Source organism: Amphibalanus amphitrite, unplaced genomic scaffold, assembly GCF_019059575.1.
Source record: "Amphibalanus amphitrite isolate SeventyFive unplaced genomic scaffold, NRLGWU_Aamphi_draft 001419F_arrow, whole genome shotgun sequence".
In the NCBI taxonomy this organism is placed as follows: Eukaryota; Metazoa; Arthropoda; class Thecostraca; order Balanomorpha; family Balanidae; genus Amphibalanus; species Amphibalanus amphitrite.
In genome coordinates, this window is record NW_024882912.1 from 29256 (window position 1) to 52206 (window position 22951).

At 45.0% G+C, this 22951-nt stretch overlaps 1 protein-coding gene across 1 annotated transcript in view; it reads right to left on the minus strand.

Annotated features, from left to right (window-relative positions):
• The window catches only part of LOC122372925 (E3 ubiquitin-protein ligase MARCHF8-like), a 41409-nt gene that overhangs the window by 12152 nt on the left and 6306 nt on the right, over positions 1-22951 (minus strand). Inside the window, exon 2 of the mRNA XM_043350609.1 lies at positions 10614-10765. The gene's annotated coding sequence lies outside the window, so the exon portion shown is untranslated. The remainder of the gene's footprint in view (positions 1-10613; positions 10766-22951) is intronic.

Here is a 22951-nt window from a genome sequence, read left to right on the forward strand (position 1 = left end):
AATATATAGTTCGGACACTGTCCTTTCTCAGTTCGAAAATGGCAATTTACATCATTTAGTTACAACAGCGCCAGAATATGTCGATTTCCGCCAAGTTCAAAAACTCAGACTGGTATGTTAATGTGCGCGCAAAATCTGAAATATAAAAGGAAAATTATCATAGTGTAAGTCTTTTTATCATATACATTTGTGATGTATTACGCGTCATTAGAATAAGTCCTAGGGAGGACAAATGAGGTCGTTTAATGTCACTCAAAGGAAATGTTTTAACTGAGGGCAATTGCAGAGTCATACAAGTTTGCTCAAAGCAGCTCCTAACTCTGGAGCTGACATCCATCGATATGTAGGTGAAAATAATAGAACGGGTCCTCTTGATACAAATCGCGACATAAATTCGAAGACATGTGCTCCCCGAGAGTAAACAACTACGTAGAGCCTTATGACCACGTCTACCAGCGATGCCTTTATCGACACCAACAGCCTGAAACAATGACAGCCATTTGAGCTGGAACGTTAAATGGATAATCTGTAATTTTGATAATAGTTTCGCTGATACGTTTCGTTTGGCAGGATATTGGTCGGTAGACAACCAATGTCCTGACTGTACCGAGCGGGCGTAGCGTATGGATTGGTCCACAGAATATTCTGTGGACACATTTTGTACTATAGAGATACAAAATGAGGCCGAGTCAACTAACTAGTCTTAACGGTAAAACAATGTCATCGAGCTAAACATCAATTAGGTCAGGTCACGGAATGGATCAACAGCGACGGCATTATATAGCATAGCCCACATCAGTGAAGACCAGCACACAAAGTCACCCTGTTACGAAGGTAATAAAATGGATACGCAGTGGGGCAGGTCTACATTCTATAACATGGCGATATTTGTGTGTTTGTGTGACTCCATCCATTGAAAATTTTTGCGTCTATTGATTTTCACCACAGCTCTGACCGTCTGATTATAAGAAAAAAGAGAATGGGGAAATAAAGGTATCGGTGAGATTGGTTTGCAAAGCAAAAACATCTGATCCTATAGTTTAGTCAACAAAGCCCAGATGGCTGTCAGAAAAGGAGCCAACTAAACCACAGTGAAACAAAACAGAGCCTCCATAACCGCAGGTTGTTTGAAATAGACGAACACTATTCGTTAGAACTGTGTTTTTCTATTCAAATTCAGATGATAATCGACACATGACCGATTGAAAATCCACTCATATTCTGATTATGCCGAAGCAATCCTACCAAAAATCTGTCCTCTCCACACGGACAACGATTGCCAAGAACGTTATATTCCTGTCACAAGTGTGAGTTGGGTCAACGTGCAGCAGTTCTCATTGTTTCCAGCCGTTGCCACGTAACCCTTCCCGAGTCAGTGAGGTTGCTATGGTAACATCTGACGCCGTGGACGCCGACTCTAACAACAATCGGTTGTCATGGCGACATTGTTCAGCGGTCAGCAAGTATTACAACTCATCTATCGCTGCGTGCAGGGCAATAACAATCAACCGCCAACGACTACATAGTTTGTAGTTGTTCGCATACGTGACACAAAAAACGTTGATTCACCCAAGTATTTTTCGTAAATGTCTTAAAAATGCACGAAAATGCAATACGGTTATAAACAGACCTGAACCGCTTCCATTCTTTGAATATATGAACTCAGAAAAAATATCATGTAAGGTCACCACTAAATTATGAAAACAAATGTCTGGTCATAAAGGTTTGAAATTGGCATATTTCTGGTATACCGCTTCTACGCGTTTCTATGCTGTCTTGAATAGAAAAAAATATTAGCTTAGCCTAAATAAATGAAGTTGGACTAAGTTCTTTTATATAGGTAAGTTTTGATGTTTAAGAGAGTTTACGGTTATTTCTTTACGCTTTTCAATTGGAAATGTAGGATGCACGTTTAAAATAATTACAAATTCAAACACAATACTTATGGGAAAATGTATGTAAGTGCGATTGTGAAACAATAGCTCTGAACAACTGTGAAAGGGAATCCTCCATCACCCCGACATTAAGGGCGACATTGCCACCAGGAAGCACTGAATTATGACCCTTGGTGTCGCGGTGCACACGGTTGACCTGCTATCGCTATGGCCAGGCGGGCGCAGTGTGACACCGTCTTTAACGCCCCAGTTGTGATACCGACAAATCGAACTCAGCCGCCATACTTGTGCCCCAGCGCGGCGCAGGAGCGGCAAACAATGGCGCACTTCCTAACACACTTTCACAAGTCGATTACGGCAATGGTAAAGCGAGTTGTGGTTTGCATGTACAGGTCTCGCGAGATTAAGAGGTAGGTTTTGCACTTTTACATTTCCGGCTATATCTCAGAAACTAATCGATCTACGATGAAGCCATTTTACACGATCATGGCCGGCTTGTTACCCAACAAGTCGATCGCATCTTCAACACTTAAAAGCTTAAGACGACGAAGATATAGCCTGAAGAACACTAAATTTTCTAGGTGCAAAACCTACGGCTAAAACCCGCGAGACCTGTACATATAAGTACCTTTGTGTTCTCAAATAACACGACCTTCCTCCTCAGAGTAAACTTAGTTACTTTACCAACAGACATTGTGGAATAAGCAATGTATGTAACGGAGCTACATTTTGTGCAATAAGCCAAACATGAACGCCCGAACAGAACCTATTTTCAGCATGTTTTCCAAACTGATAACTAAGTTTTTTCTCAGAAAAGTCTTTCCTTCCGCAGGCGCAATGTTACACAAAGTTAAACATAAGATTTGTGCTAATGGAAATTAACGTAATGATGCAATACCTACTTGTGGAAGCCACCCATCGAATTTCAAGCTGTTCATTCCCGTTCAGCGGCGAATATATCGTCTTTTGTGCAAACAAGATGTGTAAGTCATTCAAAGGCACTGCATATTATAACCTAGCATAACATAATACCAGTAAGACTCCTTTTGGGCGAAGAACGAGCGAGCGACAAAGTGAGCCTGCACGTGCGGAAGTGCGAGAGGATTCTTCGAGCTTCAGCTGACTTGTGCACGGCACCCAACTAACCGGTCTATAGCATTGCCCCAACTTTGAGCGCAATCGGCCCACCCGTTTTCGAGATCTGGAAGCGCCCCCTGCACGTGCGCACGTGCAGTAGCACACTAACCGTTACACAAAGGAATGCATCGCATTATAATTGTCTTCCTGCATACCAAGTTTCAGCGGAATCGCCCGAGTAGTTCCCGAGTTATTGCAATGGGAACAAATTTGAAGCCTCTCTTTTTTGTATTTTGTACGTGCAGAGGGGGCAACCCACATGCATAGTATAAGATGTCTGGGAGGAGGGATGTGGCTACCCTACAAAAATTACCGTATGCCAATTGACCAAGTGGTATCTGAGATATATAGGGCTCTCAAAATCGTTAATTCTGCAAAACAGCTTGAACACCCCTGAATTTTTACCTTCTCAGGTTAGCTATTGACCTTCCAGGTCAGGTCAAATTAAAAGATGCTGCTGTTTTGGGTCACCGTTGGATATCCTGCTTATCATATACCGATGACGATGCCGTTTTCTGGTGCCTAGCCAGCTAGAACCTCTTTGTCACACTACCCGACCAGGTTTTTGCTGCTGAGGTCATTTCAGGTCAAGTTAGGTCAAGGTCAATTGTATATGTTTGTACAGGGTGTCCCATAAGTTCGTTCTCACCTAAATTTTACGTTTTTAGGCTTTCTTGCTTAAAGGCACGCTGAAATTGGTTCGTAACTGAGCTTACATGGTTGCCATGGCTGGTAGAAATATGCTCCACAGTAGCTAATTTCTGTAGACAAAATAGTTTTTGCTAGAGAGCCCGCTTCCTACAGAGACGGCTAACGCCGCAACACACACTGGTCGGAAACGCCCTCACGAGAGGCCACGGGCGATTCCGGAGTTTCGGATTATTTTTTATATAGATCGATTTAAAATTGATCAAATTATTATACTTAGGCCAAAAAAACTAATCCGGGTGACCAAAAATAGCTGTAATCAGGCCCCGAAGATGGGGTATTCCAGAACTCGGAAACTGACGCGGAGCAAGAGGTTTCTTGAGCCGGATATTCAGAGTCTTATTGCTGATAGACACCAAATTGAAATCCCACATATTATGCATCAAAATGTTCGTTATGAAGTTGCCGACGGGTCAGTGCAAAGTTTTTGGTATACTTTTCCTTAACTAAGATTTACTGTAGCTTTTTTATGAAGGCTCTCCAACAGTGATTTTGGAATATAACTGCAAAGTTTAGGTAAGGAAACAACAGGTAGTCCCATCTAGTTCCACTCTGATTTTTTGTGAGATGAAGCAGGATTTAAATTTACACCAGGGCAACATAAAATCTAACTGCGCATATTTGCGCAAAATTTGCAGGAGCCGCTCTTCCTACCCAAGTACCGCCCGCCCCGCCCCAGTTTCGGCTCGGCCGCCGCGCCCGGCTTACGCTGACCTGTGTGGCCTGCACGCATCCATGCGTAGTTGACTGGTCATTAAAAACAGATGCGCTTGAGTTTATGAATTTTGTGAAAAGCGCGTTTTATGTATGCATTTATATATGCATGGACATTGGACATCAAAAGCCTTCCACATATTGCGTGGCGATTTCGGCTTGCATTTAAAGAGCCTTGCTATTGACAGCCATCACTCGGCTGAAGAAAGTGGAAATTGAAACCTTCGTGAATATAAGACGCTGCAAATATAGGACACCTGTCACTGACGTCGGGTTACCTTGGGCCGTCTTTTTACATTAGATCACAATTCCGGTATTTAACCCTGGCCGGACCGATTGGTTTTCTATATTGACCGGGGAGGGTTGGTACAACTTCCTCGCCGTTTCGCCTCTAATTGAGCTAGAGCCTCGCGGAAAAAAACGAGCTTGTGTGCCGTTATAAGACGCAACAATTAGGTACTACCCGATTTTAAGGTCTTAGGTCAGCCAGTGGCCTCTTAGGTCAGGTAAGTGCCACAAGGGACGGGCTCAGTTTTAGGTTAATTACTTTACCAAAAATGGTCGCACTGCCGCGATTTTGGCATCATCGTGTTTGTCTAGCTCAGGCGCGTTGAATGCTATACTTGGTGTTCGGGTGAAGTCAACTTAAGGTGTTAACCTCGGGTCAAGGTCAGGTCGGAGCCCCTCGGGTCACGAAAATGGTTGAAGGAGGTCATATCGCATATCATTCGATTCGGCAGGTCTTCCTGAGTCCAATGGTGCCTTTCCCGACTCTCTAGCTCCATCTGATCAGGATTTATTGACGAAAAACTTATATGGCCTTAGTGACGTCATAAATGACGTCACGCTGTCAACAATGCTAAAGTGAAGCACTGGACCTTGCAAGGAGTGCATGAAACCATTCCCGGTGCCCGAATAGCAGCTCCCAATTTCCCTTGTTGACTTAAAGTGGTGCTAGATCCTGTATTATACGCAATTATGACGTCATAACTTAACAGATTCACGTCATATATTTAGTGCTTGACATCCAAATGATAGCTTACATATGACAGAGAAGGTATGCAAAGTTTTATGAAGTTTGCTTCACTAGTTGTGGAATAACAAGCAAAAAACTTTTGCGGAAAGGCCGCTGGCCTCTCGCTGGAGCGTTTCCGACCAGTGTGCAACATAGAGGTCTCCGATACGGGTACGTCTCAGTATTTAGTCAGCACGTGACCATTCGCGACGATTGAGGGTGATTGAGGCCTACCAGTCTGTAGCCAATATCCATCGCTAACTGGACGCACATTCAGCAAGTGACGCCGATGATTTGTTGGGAGTCAATCACTGCAAGTTTATCCTCTTTCTAGCCAGCCCTCAGGAATGAGCCAAGTGGCCAAAACTGTGTGACGCCAAAGTGGCCATCAAAAAGGTCAAAGGGTTAGAAAGTTGGTAAACAGACTTTTCAGGATGGATTACCAGCTGTCTAAGAGTGTTCTTTCGGGGTACATAACTCAAGGTGACTTAATCTTTGCTTACCGGAGGGCACAAAACAGTCAAAAACGTCTTAAAATGGCCAAACATGAGTTTCGTTATGCCTGAGGCTAAACAAAACTAGAGGGCTGATGACATCAACCAGGGCATCTGGACTAACTAGTCCACGTTCGAGATGAAACACCCGTCCAAACCCGAAAACAACCCCATAAGGGCGAAGGAGGAGGCCTTCATTTCGTCCCGTTATGTTCCTATGCAAAAGGCCAGGGTCACTGTGTTGTGGGGTTATAGGCGTTCTGGAGTTGATCAAGTTACAAGTGGCAACCCAGAAACAGTTTTGGGAAGCAGAATGCTTTTCCAAGAACATCTAGGAGGAATTTCAGCCCTCAAGCTGAACTCGAACCGCGAGTATGAACACATTTATAGAGGAGAAAATGGCATCCGGGAGGTCGTAGGCCCATCTTCAGGCAAGACAGTGCATCAGTGCACAGGTCAAGCAAAGCTTAAAAGCGGTGCAAGGAGACTGTGACAGGCGTTTGTGGCAAGATCACATGCCAGGCACCTCATCGGATCAAAATTTCATAAAAATTTGTTGGTTATGCTGAAGTTGAGGCTCGTCGAAGCGTAGCGCTGTTCCAGCCTCGAGGAGCTCACGGCGCATGTCAAGTCAGTCTGGGTTAACTTTAAGCCTGCTATGCAGCCAAACATGCCGGTTGGCATGCCGCAGCATGCATTCATGTGTTTGCCTATTAAATGGGGAGCACATTGAGGGTCATAAATATACCAAAACGCAATGTACCCTGTTTCACATGCAAACATAATGTGAGAACGAACTTATGGGACACCCTGTATGTCTGTGTGTGTCTGTGTGTATACTGATGTGTGCACCGAGTGTTTGTGTCCATATTACATGAAATCATGATCTGAGAAGCTTATACCAAAAATGCAGTAAAAAAAATCACGAAAAGTAAATTCAGCTTGCCTAAAACGCAATTATTTTAGATGACCTAGGCTGACCTTGACCCTGACCTCGACATCTGTGCATCGTCGAACAACATGTTCCATGATAGGTGGGAGGTAAGACTGGCAAAAAAGGCCGAAATCAAGGTGTCAAAAGCTCACAAGGCCAATAGCCAACGCAAGATGTTGAGAATTGGTCAGTTGGGTCATGACATGACCTGAAAAACAAGGTCATATCTCCGAAACCAAAACCACAGAAACTTGAAATTTTCAATGGACATCAAGAAAGGATAGAGGAGCAGCTATACGAAAAATCGGGCTTCTAGCTCTAAAAATGTTGAGTGCAGAGCAGAAAAACTACCTGGGGTGGCAACCACCATATTACTCCCCCCCCCCTCCCATGTGCGGGCGAGGGTTAACAGTATTTTAATCGTCTAGACGTTTAACATATCAGTTACAACATCTGAACCAAATACACAACTTCATCGAAAATTAGCCTACCTTCTTTAGAGAAGGTACAAGTCTAAATGATTCTAAAAAAAAAAAAATAAGGAGGAACTATTGATTACTTCAGGCGTTAAACCATTCTAAGCTTCTATATATGACTCTACTGGAAACACTATAACTCTGACTCTACTCTATAAGCATATCATATCGTCTCAAGAAAGTTGCTATAGTCGAGCGATTTAACAGCTCAAATTTCTGCGCACGCTATCCAATATAATCAATAATACACCTTTTTGCATATGAATTCAACCATTCGCCATAACTGTTTGAGTAGCCATTTCGACAATCGCCATTGAGCACAACTATTCCAGCGTGGTGTGTTTCATTTCAGCCATTCAGCAAAACAGATTGATCACTGAAATGAGCGATCCGCAAAACAGTTTAACAGTTCGCCAGACATCGGCATAGTTAGAGGAAGCCAGCTCGGCATATGACGAATAGTTTCGACCATTGACAATTTCTTTTGCACAATGTTGAACCATTCGTTCAATGTCCAGTTGTAGAGGAAGATCGCCGAATAGTTTGGCACAATGGTGATTATTTGTGACCAACCGCCCATTTGTAGCACCACCTTTATGGAGAATGTGTACAAATGTTTTGCCCAATGCAAATGGTCAAAAGCAAACGCAAAAAGATGTAATAACAAAAAATACTAATAATTATAATCATAATGTGGCAATTCATCATCACTTTGGGCGACAGAACCTATATAAACCATGTCTCGGCTCAATAAATTTCACCAATGACGTCATCGACCAGTGACGTCAGCTGACCTTGACGCTGACTCCACCAGAGTGGGCCAAACGACGTTTCCATCGAGGAGTGATCGCTGTAGTCCGGCCCGGTCGATAGCAGGAGCGCAATAGAACCCATATGACGTCACAGGAACGGAGATCAGCGACGGGGTGGAACAAAGGAGGAGATTGGAAGAGAATTGATGATAAGAAATGACGCACCTAAGGCATGAACCTTAACCTTGAAGCTTTGTAAGAAAGTATTGTAAGAAGGGCAGGTAGCGGTATTACTGTTGACTATCGACTAAAGCGTGTTATACAATGAACATTGCACTGGGCACCAACGCCGCCATAAAAACCAAGGTTATTTGTAGCTGTTTCGTTTCCTTTTTATTGGTTCGATATCATTTGCCATCTCACTGAGATTATTCTCTGAGGTACCCCGCAAAACGAAGAACACACACAGGCGATAGACGACACCTTTTTTGACACAAAGCCTGCTCCTTGTAGTCGTACTTAGAAGAGGCCAGTCGTACATCTGAAAGTGGGTACAGCCATGGGTCCTTTGTCTAAGATAACATCAAGCTGCAGGCTGCTTTGTCCAAGATGAGTGTCTATCAGGGGGCCCAGTTTACAGAAGTGGGTCTTCGTTGTCTGAATTATTTTATTCGAAAACTCTGGCAAATCTGTAGAAACTCGGTCTTAGACGCTGTGAAGACATGCGAGTACTTTCAAAGAAACTTCACTAAATGAACTTTAACTAAGTGTATTGTGAATCATTCTGCAACGTGCACTGTTACGCAGTTTAACGCAAAATGTTCATAAAAGTCGATGAGTTTTCTTTCTATTCTTTAAAAATGGTAATTTTATCTAATTCAGGCGCTGCAGGTGGAGCAGGGTAGGTAATAGATGGCAATAGTAAGCTTCAGGTGGGGGGGGGGGGTTGCAGGGGCAATTAACCCATATGCTGCCTCATGCCTGAATACAACAGTGTTGGAAAAGAAAAAAAAAATTATTATGTATTTTATTTTAAATCTTCGGTTGCTGGGTAAATCAGCTTTGATTGCGTTCAGAGCAAGATTGATAGCGCTGGTCAAAATGGTTCGTTTGTTTGAGACAAAACATGCCACAAAAATCAGCATTAGCTATGACTGAACCAAAATGCTGTTGTGGCTTTGCTTTTGTCGCTCAATCATAACGCTTGGTCTGTATGGCGAACACTGTCGTTAAAAGTTAGACTTGTTTATGGCTTATCACTCAGCCGAATATACGGTCGGCACACGCTACATCTTATACCTACTACCCGCATTAAATAAACGAAATTGTGACCCCCTTGCATGTGTAGACTGTAGGGGGTCAGATGACCCCCCCCCCCCCATGGTTTTTCGCGAATAACTCGCAAAAAAGCAGCCAAATGCGACAAAACTTTCAGTACCCTCGAGTTGAATAATTTTACACCTACCCTGAAAATTTCATGACCCTGACCCAAGTGACCTTTGACCTGTGACCTATTTCCCGAGGCCATGCTTGGCCGGAATCGCGATTCGGCGTATGTCGGCTCGCATTAGCCGCGCGTTTGCAAGCTTTTCGTGGTTTCAAACGTTCAAAGATGTGATTCGATGTTGCTCCCATGCATTAGGGTGGATGTCAAGGTCACCTGAAGGTCAGGTCAGGTCACTGACCTTTGGTGACCTCGGTTCACTTTTTCGAGTTTTACATGTTTCTAGTCTAGTTTTTGGAGCTGAAATCGAATTTAGAAACCGTTTGAACATTCACGAAGTAGTTTTGGTGCCTTCGTAACATATTACGAAGCTGTCAGAGGCGGTTGACACCTACTACGAATACCCGTCATGACCTCTTCTGGTTGACCTGACCTGACCTGCCCCGACCTGGTCTAAATGCTTGAAGACATCATCTGCGATCAAAACTAACACGATATTCGTGATCAGCACCCCTGAAAACCACATAGCAGCCACACTTTACCGACTTTCTAACAGGTCCCGACTTTCCCGACTTTTGGGTCATTGACCTGACCTAGAAGGTCAACCAATGACCTAAGATCTTAAAATTGGGTATCATCGGCTTCGTCTCATCACGGGCAAAACGCTTGTTTTTTTTCCGTAAAGCTCTAGCTTTATCAGGGGCCAAACGGCAAGGGAGGTCCAACCGACCCTCCCCCTTACACGTTAGAAGCTGGCAAATGCCGCACACATGCGAGGGTTAAACGTTCTATAACACTGAAGCGGCCTTAGGAATCAAACGTTTTCTATGTGCTCTATCAAAAAGCACATATATTTTATGTTGTACATCATATTCATGTGTATCCAAGGGCCAAGGCGGTATTTTTTACCATAAAACACGCCAATTTGTATTCATCATTCCAAAAGTGAATACCTTTTATTGCAACTTTTAACTACATGTGTATGCATCGTTACAAAGAAGCCAGTATCGCACCAGAACATTTGCTTCCTCCAGTCCAGCATACCTTGTTGAAGGGTTGAAAATGGTCGATTTGCAGTGTTTCTCGTGATAAATTGTCAACGGCTTTTCGCATATGCTGATGTAGGAGATGAAGCCGAATCCTTTATGAGACCCCGAGATTTTCAGAAAGATACTCAACGCCGATCGAAGCTAAACCTGTAAAAGAGAAAAGATAGTTATTAAATTTCACATTTTCGATTAAAATAAATAAAACACTTAAGTCAAGTGTTACATCAAATGCGCTAGGAACTTTATTTTCACTGGAAATGATAGAGATATCGGCGGAAAGGCAATCATAAAGGTCACCACCTATCAGTCATCGCTTGGCCGACATGTGGTGTCAAACTTGGTGAATGATGTCCTTAATTGCGCGATCAATTCTCTCCTTTAATTGTCAAAATGCCCACGAAATATTAAATTTGCATTGATATCTTGCAATATGCTATAGACCTGACCCAATTTATGCCTTACATAACCACATCAAACTAGGTAATCTGCACGGATTTTCCTGATATGCCGCGGAGGTCAAGGTCATCAAACGGGACTCTGCAATTTGCGCGGTCATTGATACCGACATTTCGCTCACTGCAACCGCTGAATTCAAGCTCTTTGAAACAACAACACTTTTGCCCGTAAAATATAAGAATATAAAAACTATAATACATTCAAAAACAGAATACAAATACAGAGCTTGCGGTAACAAATAGCTTGATCACTGTGTGTATGCTAAACGAATGTGCATATGTATGTGCATATGTATGTGCCAAAAATGTATGTATAATGCATGTGCCAGTAGCGCTGAATGTTCATGTTCATATAAGCTGCCTACAAAACGAGATTCCTTCCAACTTCCTTCCTTCAATATCCTGCTTGCCCTAACGGCTCTACATTGCTATTGCGGTGGAAACAGGAAATCAAGCTTCACACATTTGCAGGTGTCGTTATATAAGCACAATATGCGACCATCATCCCCAGCTAATGCATGGCACCCACCACAGGGAAAATATGACCTACTTTCTATCCAAAGGCTCTTCGTTGCCATTAGGTACTGTTCTTGCCTACTTACACCTTTTTGCAGCACTGGGAGCACTGCCAGACCGAACAAAGGTATATCTACCGGACGAGGAAAACTAGCGGACAATAGAGTTCTGAAAAAGTGCTGCATTCCTCCTTATAGGAGCGTCTTTGCAGTTTCATAGTCTTAGCAGCAGGGGCGGTGCCAGGTCGGGAGGGAGGTAGTGCGCTGTCAAACGAGCGCCTTTGCACGGTTCGTAGTCTCAAAAGCCAATGCATCGTCTCCATGACTACCACGGAAATATTAAGCAAAAACATATGTTTGTTTATCTACAAAAATTCCACGTCTCTATGAGACAAATCCTATGTTCCGCATAAATATATTCAAGGGCAATCTTCTAAAAGTTAAACCTAAATCAAAGCACATACCTCCGCTACCATTACTGCCAAAGTGATATTCGGACTCATTTACCAAACTGTCACCTATATGTCAGCATCTATTCCTAACGACATAATAGCTTCCTCTGAGAGAGCTCAGCCTCGCGGAGGTAGGCTACCCAGAACCCACTACACTGACAGGGCATTTTTGGCACATCTGCGACATTTCTGGCGCGGTTGGCAGCCCTCACCGCCGGTCGCTACTGTTTGGGCTCAAGGCACGGTCCCCGGGGGGATGGGGGGAGGAAGAGGGGGAGGGGGCAGTGTGTGTGGCAGGACATGCTTCCTCTGGTCTCTATACACTCGTACCCACACACAGAGGGATTAATGAGTGGGAGGGGAGAGAGAGAGAGAGAGAGAGAGAGAGAGAGAGAGAGAGAGAGAGAGAGAGAGAGAGAGAGAGAGAGAGAGAGAGAGAGAGAGAGAGAGAGACAGAGAGAGAGAGAGAGACAGAGAGACAGAGAGAGAGAGAGAGAGAGAGAGAGAGAGAGAGAGAGAGAGAGAGAGAGAGAGAGAGAGAGAGAGAGAGAGAGAGAGAAAGAGAGAGAGAGATAGAAAGAAAGAGAGAGGAGGGAGATGGAGGGAGAGGCATAATATTGATAGCACAATATATAAAGAACATCTTGAAAATACCAGTTCGTACATTGTTCCATTATTAATGGCCATTGGGCATTTATGGCATCCATGGTAACGGTTATAAATATAGGACAATGTGAAAACGCCTCCAGGTGCGTTTGCTTGGTAGGGGGCCACCATTTATTTTAAACCAATTATACTCGCATTTACCATGGGACCGGTAGTTTCGGCAGAATGTCATGTGACAGATGTCAACAATCACCGTTCTTGCCGACCCCATTTAGCACGTAAATTCATAAAAAGAAGACACAATCATAGGCACATACCTACTCCATGGTTTGCGTGCATCCACCTACACATCTCAGAACCATTGTCACAATCGATATACAACCAGTTCTAACCTCCCACTATACGACTGACCCAGTCAGCGTGATAACCGCCGTTTGCTTATGATTACATCGCCACATATTGCATAGGTCTGCCTCATTTTCCCGATTCGTTCACTAGCGGGGGTCGGTCGGCTCAAATCAGTTAATCAGCCTCCTTTCGAGCCACTCAAGGTCGCGGGGCGGCGGAGTCGGAGTAACTCCGTTAGTTAATTAACTCCGTTTTCCGGAGTAACTCCGAAACGGAGTTAAATCCGTTTCGGAGTTTTAATTCCGACCTACATATAGGTCGTAGTTGACAGCTCTGCACGGGATCGGAGTTAGGAGTCACCAAAAAATCCATCGAGTCCACATCGACTTCGACTCTGAAGCCGGAGTCAGAGTCAAGTCGATCGAAGTCGACAGTGCTGCCCATAGTCGGTGTCGGTGTTGACTTTTGGAAGCCAGAGTCGAAGTCAGAGTCGGAGTCACAAAAAGATCAATCGCCTCCGTATCGTCTTCGACTCCGTGGTCAGAGTTGGGATCGGAGTCGGTCGAAGTCGACAGTTCTGACCGGAATCGGAGTCGGTCCGAGTCGACAGCTTAGACCCGATATTGGGGCCCGCTTTCGGAAGCCGGAGTCGGAGTCGGAGTCGGAGTCACCGAACACCAATCGACTCCGCAGCCGCACCCAAGGACATGGTTCAGCGGAGGAGGTGACGGTTTGGGTCGGACTGGCGGTTGACCTATCACTCCGTGTACACTGGTGCCCGTCGCGGTGACCTCCTGAACTACATTACTCGTATCGTGCGTGCCAGTTTGAGTGTGTTTGTGTGCTTGTGTGTTGCCCGAGTTCACGTGCTTGTACGCTTCATGCTACCTATGTGTTGGCGGGCATGCCTAATGTGACTTTTGCTGAGCACTTGGACATTGTGTACTGTGTGTAGTGTCCATGTAGGTATATTGTACACTATGTGCATTGGTATATTTTCATCGACATCATATGTGCCTCCCTCGGCGTTTTGCGTGTTTTGTGTGTGCCTTGTCATTTTTCGTGTGTGTATATGTACACAAGTGTGTGCTGTTCAGATGTGTACCGTTTACACAGCTAGCTGTGGGTGTGTGTATCCATACCGACCAGATTGTGTCAAACTGGGTCAGGTTTGGTGTCAGGACTGGTGAGCCTACTTGTTCGCTGTTTGCTTGCTCCTTATCATGGGTTAGTCTCATTGTTACAGCGAAACACTGTCGGCAGGCCTCAGCAGTGTCGGAATGTACCCATTTGCCCAGGCCGAATGATTTGGGTGTGGAGTTTTAAAAGTTAAAACATATACGCTAAAAACGTATATAGAAGTATGATATGTAAACCTATACTGCATTGCACTAATATAAAGAACATTGATTCGGATAAAAGCCATTGGCATTACTCTATAGGTACTAAATGATACTGGCTATATATATCTAGTATATATGTGAGACTGTTAAGTCATATTTAAACCCAGGTATATTAACCCTCGCCCGTAAACGGTCTTTTGCCACCTTCGCCCATGCAGGGGGGGCCCCCTGCATGGGCGACCGTGGCGTTGGTGCGACCGTGGCGTTTGAAAACGGAGCGTCGTAGAGCTTAGCGGAAAAAAACAACGAATTGCTCTCAACGAGATCTCGCGATTGGTGGTATATTTTTTGGTCCTAGGTCAACATTTGACCTACTTATGACCGGTCAAAGGTCAAATTTTCGGAAAATCTAACTTTTTCAGATTTCCGCGCCGATTGCGGCAAAACGGTAAGAGATATCGACTTGAAACCTTCACTATCGTGATCCTTGATCAATTCTCTATCGTTTGGTGTGTATTTCGATGTCATAACTCTAAAAATGATGCGTTGGGAGCATCGGAGGTCTGCAATGTCATTTGTGCATTGGGTCACGTCAGGCGTGTGACGTCACTGACCTGACCCTGACCCAAAATGAACTACAAGAAACAACCGGCGATGCCTGAAATGGATAGCAAATTCGAATTCAGGGCATCAAAATACCCCGAAAAGGCATACAAGTGCAAGAAGTCATTACAGGTCAACCGAGGTCACTGACCTTACCTTGACCTTTAGTGACCTTCAAAATGTCAACGGACATTGTGCCAATGTCAAATCAGCCAGTTATGGTTCTAAAACAATCCATCAGTGTGTCAGGTCAGTCGGCGTTTATACCAATGTGAAGCAATCTCCAATTTAGCGTAAATCTGGCCAGAGGTTGTTCCCTTTATGACGTCATAACTCCGTGACCTGACATGACCTTACCAAAAGTTGCGCAAAGGATGCCCCATAGGGTACAGAAAATTTGAGCAGGCTACCTGAAACGGTTTGGCGTGTAGCTAAGAACAACCTCAGGGGGGGGGTGCACCCCCCCCCCCCCTACATGGGCGAGGGTTAATGATAATGAATCGTTTAGCGGAGTCAATCGTTTATTCGTTTAATCGTTTAATCGTTTAATCGTTTATTGCTTGTTTTTTGAATCGCATTGCCCCTTTGAAGACATGTCAATAAAGGTCAAAGTACAGGGAAAAATAACTTCTTAAAACCCAGAGTCAGTCCGCTAAACGATTACTTATCATATCAAATATAATTAGATGCTAGTAGCATCGTCCATCGTTTGGGGCATGCAAGATGTGTTAGCAACCGAAGCAAGGAAGCGCAATGCACGCCCAAAAATCCGCGTTTTCCTACGCATTTTCATAGTGGGTAAAAACCTTTATTCGAAACGTGGACGTACCTACCCTAAGCGAATGTCTAATTAACAGCAGTGAAATGTGAAATTCTTATGCGCTCAGCTATTCAATTTTCGCGCACAGTAGGTATAGCTACTCACAACACCCAGTCAACTGGTATCCCCCTAGTTAGTCTCCCGTTCGGGCATAACCACAGCTGACGTCATGTAAACACGAGGGGGACAGGAGTGGGGGGTTGCCAGTTGAACAGTTGCCAGATAACGGCGACATTTACACGGCCAAACAAAACGTTCGCTGGCCGTACCCGCAGTCTTTGTTCCACAATCTAAAATACTCGTCGGAAAAAACAGACAAGCCACAAATTACAATTGAAGATAAGTACAGTGATCAAAGTACGAGGGCAATCGTGCTTTGTTTGAAGCGTCGCCAACTCGCAATTACTGAAGGAGGGGCGATGTTTGTGGGGATTAAAGACTAAATGTATTCAACTTAACCTATAGGGAAAGATGTGGATTGTTGGTATGCAAAAGGCGCAAAAGGTGCAAAAGGCGCAGTTTATCAAGCGCTTGCCTCTAAAATGTGTTCGTCGATCCTTGTCTTCTATCTATCGTGCACATAACTTGTGTCATTTTGGCCGTGAGTTTTCCGCTATTTTAGTGATGAACTTCATCACAATTTCACGGAGTGTTTTTATTTCATTCAGCTAGTCAAATGTGATATCACACCTAGTATACGGTAAACCCAAGAGATGCAATCTAGTTCTTTTTGTCGTCACATTTTCCGTCTCCATATTGAAATACCCCAGCCTTAACCGCCGTCACGTCAGCGACCGAAAACAATACGGCCGATATTATCATGCGGAGACACGGACCAGTCGTCCTTATTAGCATAGCCCGCATGCCACCGACCCCAGCGCCGCGGGGCACGTACCGATAATGTGAGGGGGGGGGGGGCGAGGGGGGCGACAACTGTGAGACAGGTGTGAGGCTGAGAGACAGCTGGCCTCTTGTCTCCGTTGTCTCTTTTTTTGGTCTGATTCATGGGAATGCATTTGAAGGTATTAACAGCGTGTCCGGCTATATGTAGCGCATTTCCGTTCACATTGAAATGCTTGCACGTCTCATTTTGATGTTGGCTATGAATAATTTACAAATACAAAGCCCGGCAGAATGATGTTTGCATGAAACAAAGCCTGTCTACAAGTCAAAGTCGATTTGGGCAAACATTGCACACAGGAAAAAATCATAAGAATGACGTAAAATTTAAAAGAATAGGTATACGTATTAATCGTTTTTCACTGGTGGCAACCGGGTGGATGCGGCAAAGAAAGACCATCAGCTAAACGCACGTTTGCTAGGGAGATATATGCTATACGTATACATCAATATTGAACCATTCCAAGAACGCGAATAAATGTTTTCGAATGATCACTTACATTATTGTTATCCCTCAGAGACTATCTCAATGATCTCAGATCTGATACTGATCTCTCACCAAATATATCACCAGGAACGTACCAGGGTACACAGGGTATCTAACCGGGTACCTAACCGGTATGTCACTGGGTATCTCGTATAAAGTACGAGTATGTCGCAAGGTATGTATGTCACCAGATATCCCCTTGGGTATTTCAGTGAGTATCTCACCGGGTATCTAACAAATATCTCTCCCGCTGCTCACAGGCCTCTCACCCTTACCCGATCGAGCATGTCTTCCATACCAACCCAGCTCGTACCGCCTCTACTCCAACAGAACACAACACGAGTGAACCCCACTTTACACCGTCCTCCCTCGTACACTGATCCCCACACACTGCGCCCAACTCAGTCACACTGGGTCACACCGCCCCGTTACAAGTCACGCGCTATAAACCGGGCGTTACGGGCGTTACGCAGAGCCGCGTGCCGTCACGGGCGTCACGGAAGCACTGGAGGTGATTCCATGAGGGTGCCGCCCTGATGATTTGCAAAATTACCCGTCAGTTGATTGGCCAATGAGGGATAATTGACATTCATGATAGGCAATTGCATGTGTATGATATTCAGTAGTGCTTACCACTAGACTACCGGCGATGGGTTGGGAGCCCACTGTAGATTGTCCACCGTCCACCTCCCACAATCCACCTTCCACTGTACCGTCTACTCTACAACCCACCGACCACAGTCCACCTTCCACAATCCACCGTCCACAGTCTAACGTCCACAGTCTAACGTCCACCGCTCGCCTTCCACCGTCCACCACTCGCCGTCCACCGTATGCCGTTTACCTTCCACCGTCCGCCGTCCACAATCCACAATCCACCGTCCACCTTCCACCGGCGCGGTTATCACAACACTACCGTCGCGATCGACACTGGCACACACAGGTGCCAGTGTTATGATGACGTCACTGCCAATCAGCTGATAGCCGCCCGGTGCCAGAGGCGATCCCAGGGGTATCACCTGGGGGGGGGGGGGGAGGGCATCAGAGGAATAACGACAGAATGGGACAGTTGGACTGGGACAGGAAAAAGGACCAAAGTCAAACAGCAGGAAAAAATGTTGAGTAGAATGAGGAAAAGAGTTCGCGGCATTCATTCAAATATCGAATGTTGCACGAAACAGCGTAGAAGGTCAAGGTATCCGAAGTATTTTTATTCCGATGGTGACTTCTTCGATGTTGGGTCAGTACCTACTCAGTAAACATGACATTGCTGAGGGAGATATCCAAATAATATAACTTATCACTCATTGTGGGACTAAAAACTTATAGGTAAATAGGAGAACGATACGAACTTTAAGTTCCTGCAGCACCTTGTCACCGTTAATGACTTTTCATTTACCAATGGTCGGAAGGTACTGCGATCCAAGTATCCACAGCAGTAGTTACTGCGGTGTGTTCTTAACTCGATCCAGTAAAATGTTATGGAGTGTACAATAAAAACTATCCACAAATTCCGATGGAAACGTTGCTAAGTGTATTCAAGGCACAATGACATGCGGCGAATCCACCCATCGTCGATAACGATAGGCCTCCACGTCACCATGGAAACCTGCTGGAAAGAGCCCCACGGCAAGTTGCCGTGGGCAACACGCTTTCAAGCCGTCATAGCAACATAACGTGATAGGAACTATATTATTACAAGGGCACTAGACAACAAATATTAAAATGGTCAGTTCAGAGCGTTTTGACGAGTGTTTTTCTGTACCTGTCCACAGTTGCCATAGCAACGAGGACACAATTCACCATAGCAACACAACCAGCATCTCCGCTTCCACTTATGTCAAAAGGTCACAGTGAGGCTTGATGAAATGAGGCAGCTGGTGAGCCAAGCTCTGTTCCTAAAGTGCATTCGACAGCACACAACACTGAAGCTAATCATTCGACAGCACACGACACTGAAGCTAATCCCGTCAGTAAGGCGAAGGGGATTGATGCTGTGCTTGTTGGCGACGAGGCTGTCTTTTTAGTTTTTACGAACTGAGTTGTGAAGATGTGGAACTCAACCACATGCATACAACATGCATTGTGGACGGTGGACGGTGGGGAATGTAAATGGTGGACGGTGGATGGTGGGGAATGTAGATGGTATATGGTGGATGGTGGGTGGTGGTGGACACTGGACAGGGATAGGTGGATGGTGCCTGGTGGACGGTGGACGTTGGATGGTGGACAGTAGACGGTACAAATACTTAGCGTAGTGCACTACTTAAATACATTACACTAAATACTAAATACACTAAATACACTATAAGTGTTACGGCGTTCCAAATATAAATTATTCGGCGCACAACTGTTAAACTAACGAAAAAAAAAACTTTCAAAAGATTAATTGCGGCTAATCAAACGAGTTGATCTAATAACACAATAAGTGACTGAGATGTTGGGCTCATTATTTATTTGGTGGAAGGCGCGTTTCAAGCAAAGTATTCATCTCAACCCCGTTTTTCTATTGCAGGGCTTTCCGAAAATTGAAAAAAAAGGTAGAAAAGGCTAGATTATTATTTTTCCAGTTTCTTCAAGAAATGGTGTATTCCTGGCGGGCTCCGCCGGGACAAAAAACTGGCGGGGGGGGGGCCGATTCGGCCCCCCCCCCTGAGATCTCGAGAACGAAGCAAGATAGCGACAAGCGGTAAACGGCATCGGATACGCACGGCTAAGATCTACAATTTTTACTAAGGTCATTTTCAGGTCAGGTCAAAGATGACGTCACAGGGGTCGAAAAAGTCAAAATGGCGGCGCTAGATATGGAGAGAGCTTTTCTCGAATAACTTTCGAATTAGTCAAGATAGGAACAAACTAAGGGCATCATCGTGATCCTCTCGTCAATCCGCATCGAATGATATATATGTTGACCTCGAAAGGTCAAGGTCAAAGGTTGACCTCAGGTCACGTGACCTCGAGGTCATCATGTATATCATTCGATGCGTCTTGACGAGCTGAACACAATGAGACCATCCACGCGTCTGTATCTTGTTCCTGTACGGAGTTATTGGCCAAAAACCTTTGGTGACCTTTGATGACGTCACATGACCTCACAGCTGCCCAACAGCAAAACAGACCTCAAGGTAGTGAAGGTTGATCATATATGAAGTCATGTATGGTATATGGGGCCATTCCGACCCGTTTTAGTGGTAAAAACAGGGAGTTGATTTTTCCCCCATTGACTTATAATGGGGAGGTCGCGAAACTGACCTGACCTTAGGTCACCGATATCAAAATTCCGAGATATACAAATTGCACATACTGGTACCCTAACTAAAGCCTGAAGAGAAGAAATAGATCGGTCAAAAACTCTAGCTCTGGCGTGATTGCAAACTTTTCTGAGGTAGGGTCACCAAACCGCCTCTGGTGACCTGACCTGAGGTCAGATCAACTCAAAATTTTCAGACGTGTTGCGTAGAAGCCTTTTAGGAAAAGTCAGAAAATTTGAGCTTCCTAGCTCAACGCGTTTGGGAGAAATAACCAAAAAACCTCAGGGGGGGCTCCTGAGGCCCCCCCCCCCGCCAGGAATAGGGTTAAGTGGAGTCAGGGGTTCGCAACTGAGACAAAAACTATACAAAGCTTATTACTGTGCAAGACTCAAAAACGAGAAAATAAAGTACGCAGGAAATGTGCATTGTGCATGCTGCTCGCAAAAGATTGCTTCTTTGCTACCTTTGGATACCTGTGTGATGTCAGTAATTTTTAATCCACTTATTTTTGACGGGCTGGGCTGGGCTGGGCTTTGACGCTTTTATCATGCCATGGGCTCGGGCTGGGCCGGGCTGTGAACCCATGGGCCTGGGCTGGGCCGGACTGAGATTTTGCGGCCCGTGGCGAACACTGATTGTAAGCCATGATTAGCCCAGCATCCAAAGCATTCAAATTAGCACGGCCGCAGACAAATACCACTATAGTTCGTTTTTCGTTCTATAGTTCGTTCGACCCTCACTGTAATCGTCTCTTTGAACACAGCACCAGAATTGCTAGCTGAATTACTTAGAAAACTGGCTGGCGAACATTGATTTCACAGACGATTAATTTTACTCAAAATTATTTCTTCCTGGCTCTTATTTCCCAGACTCCTAGCTCGTAGTTGCCTTTATATACAACCTCACAGGGATAGACATCTTGTCAGAAATTATAACTGAACTGATCAATAGATCGTACGGCGTTTAACAGAACGGTATATCATCAGTTTTTAAAACTTATTTGGAAAATATTTTTCATGTCTGCAGTACAATGTGCGCTAACCAGTTTTCTTAGTAATTCAGCTAGCAATTCTCGTGCTATGTTCAAAAAGATGTTTACAGTGAGGGTCGAACTTAGAAAAAACGAACTATAACACCAGTATAACGCCTTTTGGGGCGACTAACGGAGCGAGCGAGAGGGTGAGCCTTGCACGTGCGAAATTTCGAAGGGGTACCTCCAGCTGACTTGTGCACGGCACCCTACTAACCGGTCTCTAGCGATGTGCCAAATTTGAGCACAATCGGCCCAGCCGTTCTCGAGATCTGGAAGCGGTACCCTGCACGTGCGCACGTGCAAAATGGGTCCCAACTGACTTGTGCACGGCACCCTACTAACTGCTCCGTAACCGTGTGCCAAATTTGAGCGCAATCGGTCCAGCCGTTCTCGAGATCTGGAATCGACCCCTGCACGTGCGCACGTGCAGCAGCACCCCAACTCTGGCACATGGATATGCATTGCCTAGTGAGTGCCTACCTACATGCCAACTTTCAGCGCAATCGGCCAAGTAGTTACCGAGATATTGCAACAATTGCAAAAGTGACACCTCTTCGTTTTGCACGTGGCACGTGCATAAGGGGTCACCCACATGCATCGGGAATAGCCCAATACTTGGTAGAAGGAATGAAGCTACCCTACAAAAATTACCGCTAACCGCATGTAAATCGGTCACGTGGTTGCTGAGATATAAGCGTCGTAAAAGCGTGACCACGGCCGGCCGGCCGGCCGGCCGGCCGCTCATACTCAGAAATTTCCGTTAATCTAAGGAAAGACTACGCTCGCTTCGCTCGCTCCGTAATTAACCCTCGCCCATGTAGCATGTTGGTGCAACCCTCGCCCATGTTGGTGCAACCCCCCTGAGGTTTTTCGGAAATAGTGCAAAAACCGCGGCGCGCAGCGCCGCCAAATTTTGGGTACCTTATGGGGCAAACCTTGCGCATCTTTTGATAAAAAAAAATTTGACCGGGTCATGTCAGGTCACGGAGTTATGACGTCACAAAGGGAACAGCCTCCGGCCGGATTTTCACAAACTGAGTGCCAACGCCCGAGGTTTCCTGCCGGTGTTACGGACATCGGTTGATGGATCGTGATGAAACTTCCCATGCATGTTGGGGCAAGTATTGGCTATCATATGGTATAAGAAACTTGACCGAGTCAGGTCAGGTCACGGAGCTATGACGTTACAAGAGGAACAGCGTCCGGTACTATTTTTGAAAAGCGCCCGAACCACTATTTTGCTAATTCTTGTCACCTCAATGGGAATATGCAGCAATATTAGCTTCTATAGGGAGCAAATGGACATCCCAAATCCAAAAATACAATCAGATTTCAAAAATTTAAATTTTGATTTTTCGAATTTCTGCCGCCGACTGTGAACTTGCCGACTTCCGGCGCTCCCAACGCGCCATTTTTAGAGCTAGGGAAACGAAATACATACCAAACGATAGAGAATTGATCAAGGAACACGATAGTGAAGGTTTCAAGTCGATATCTCCCATCGTGTTGCCGCAATCGCC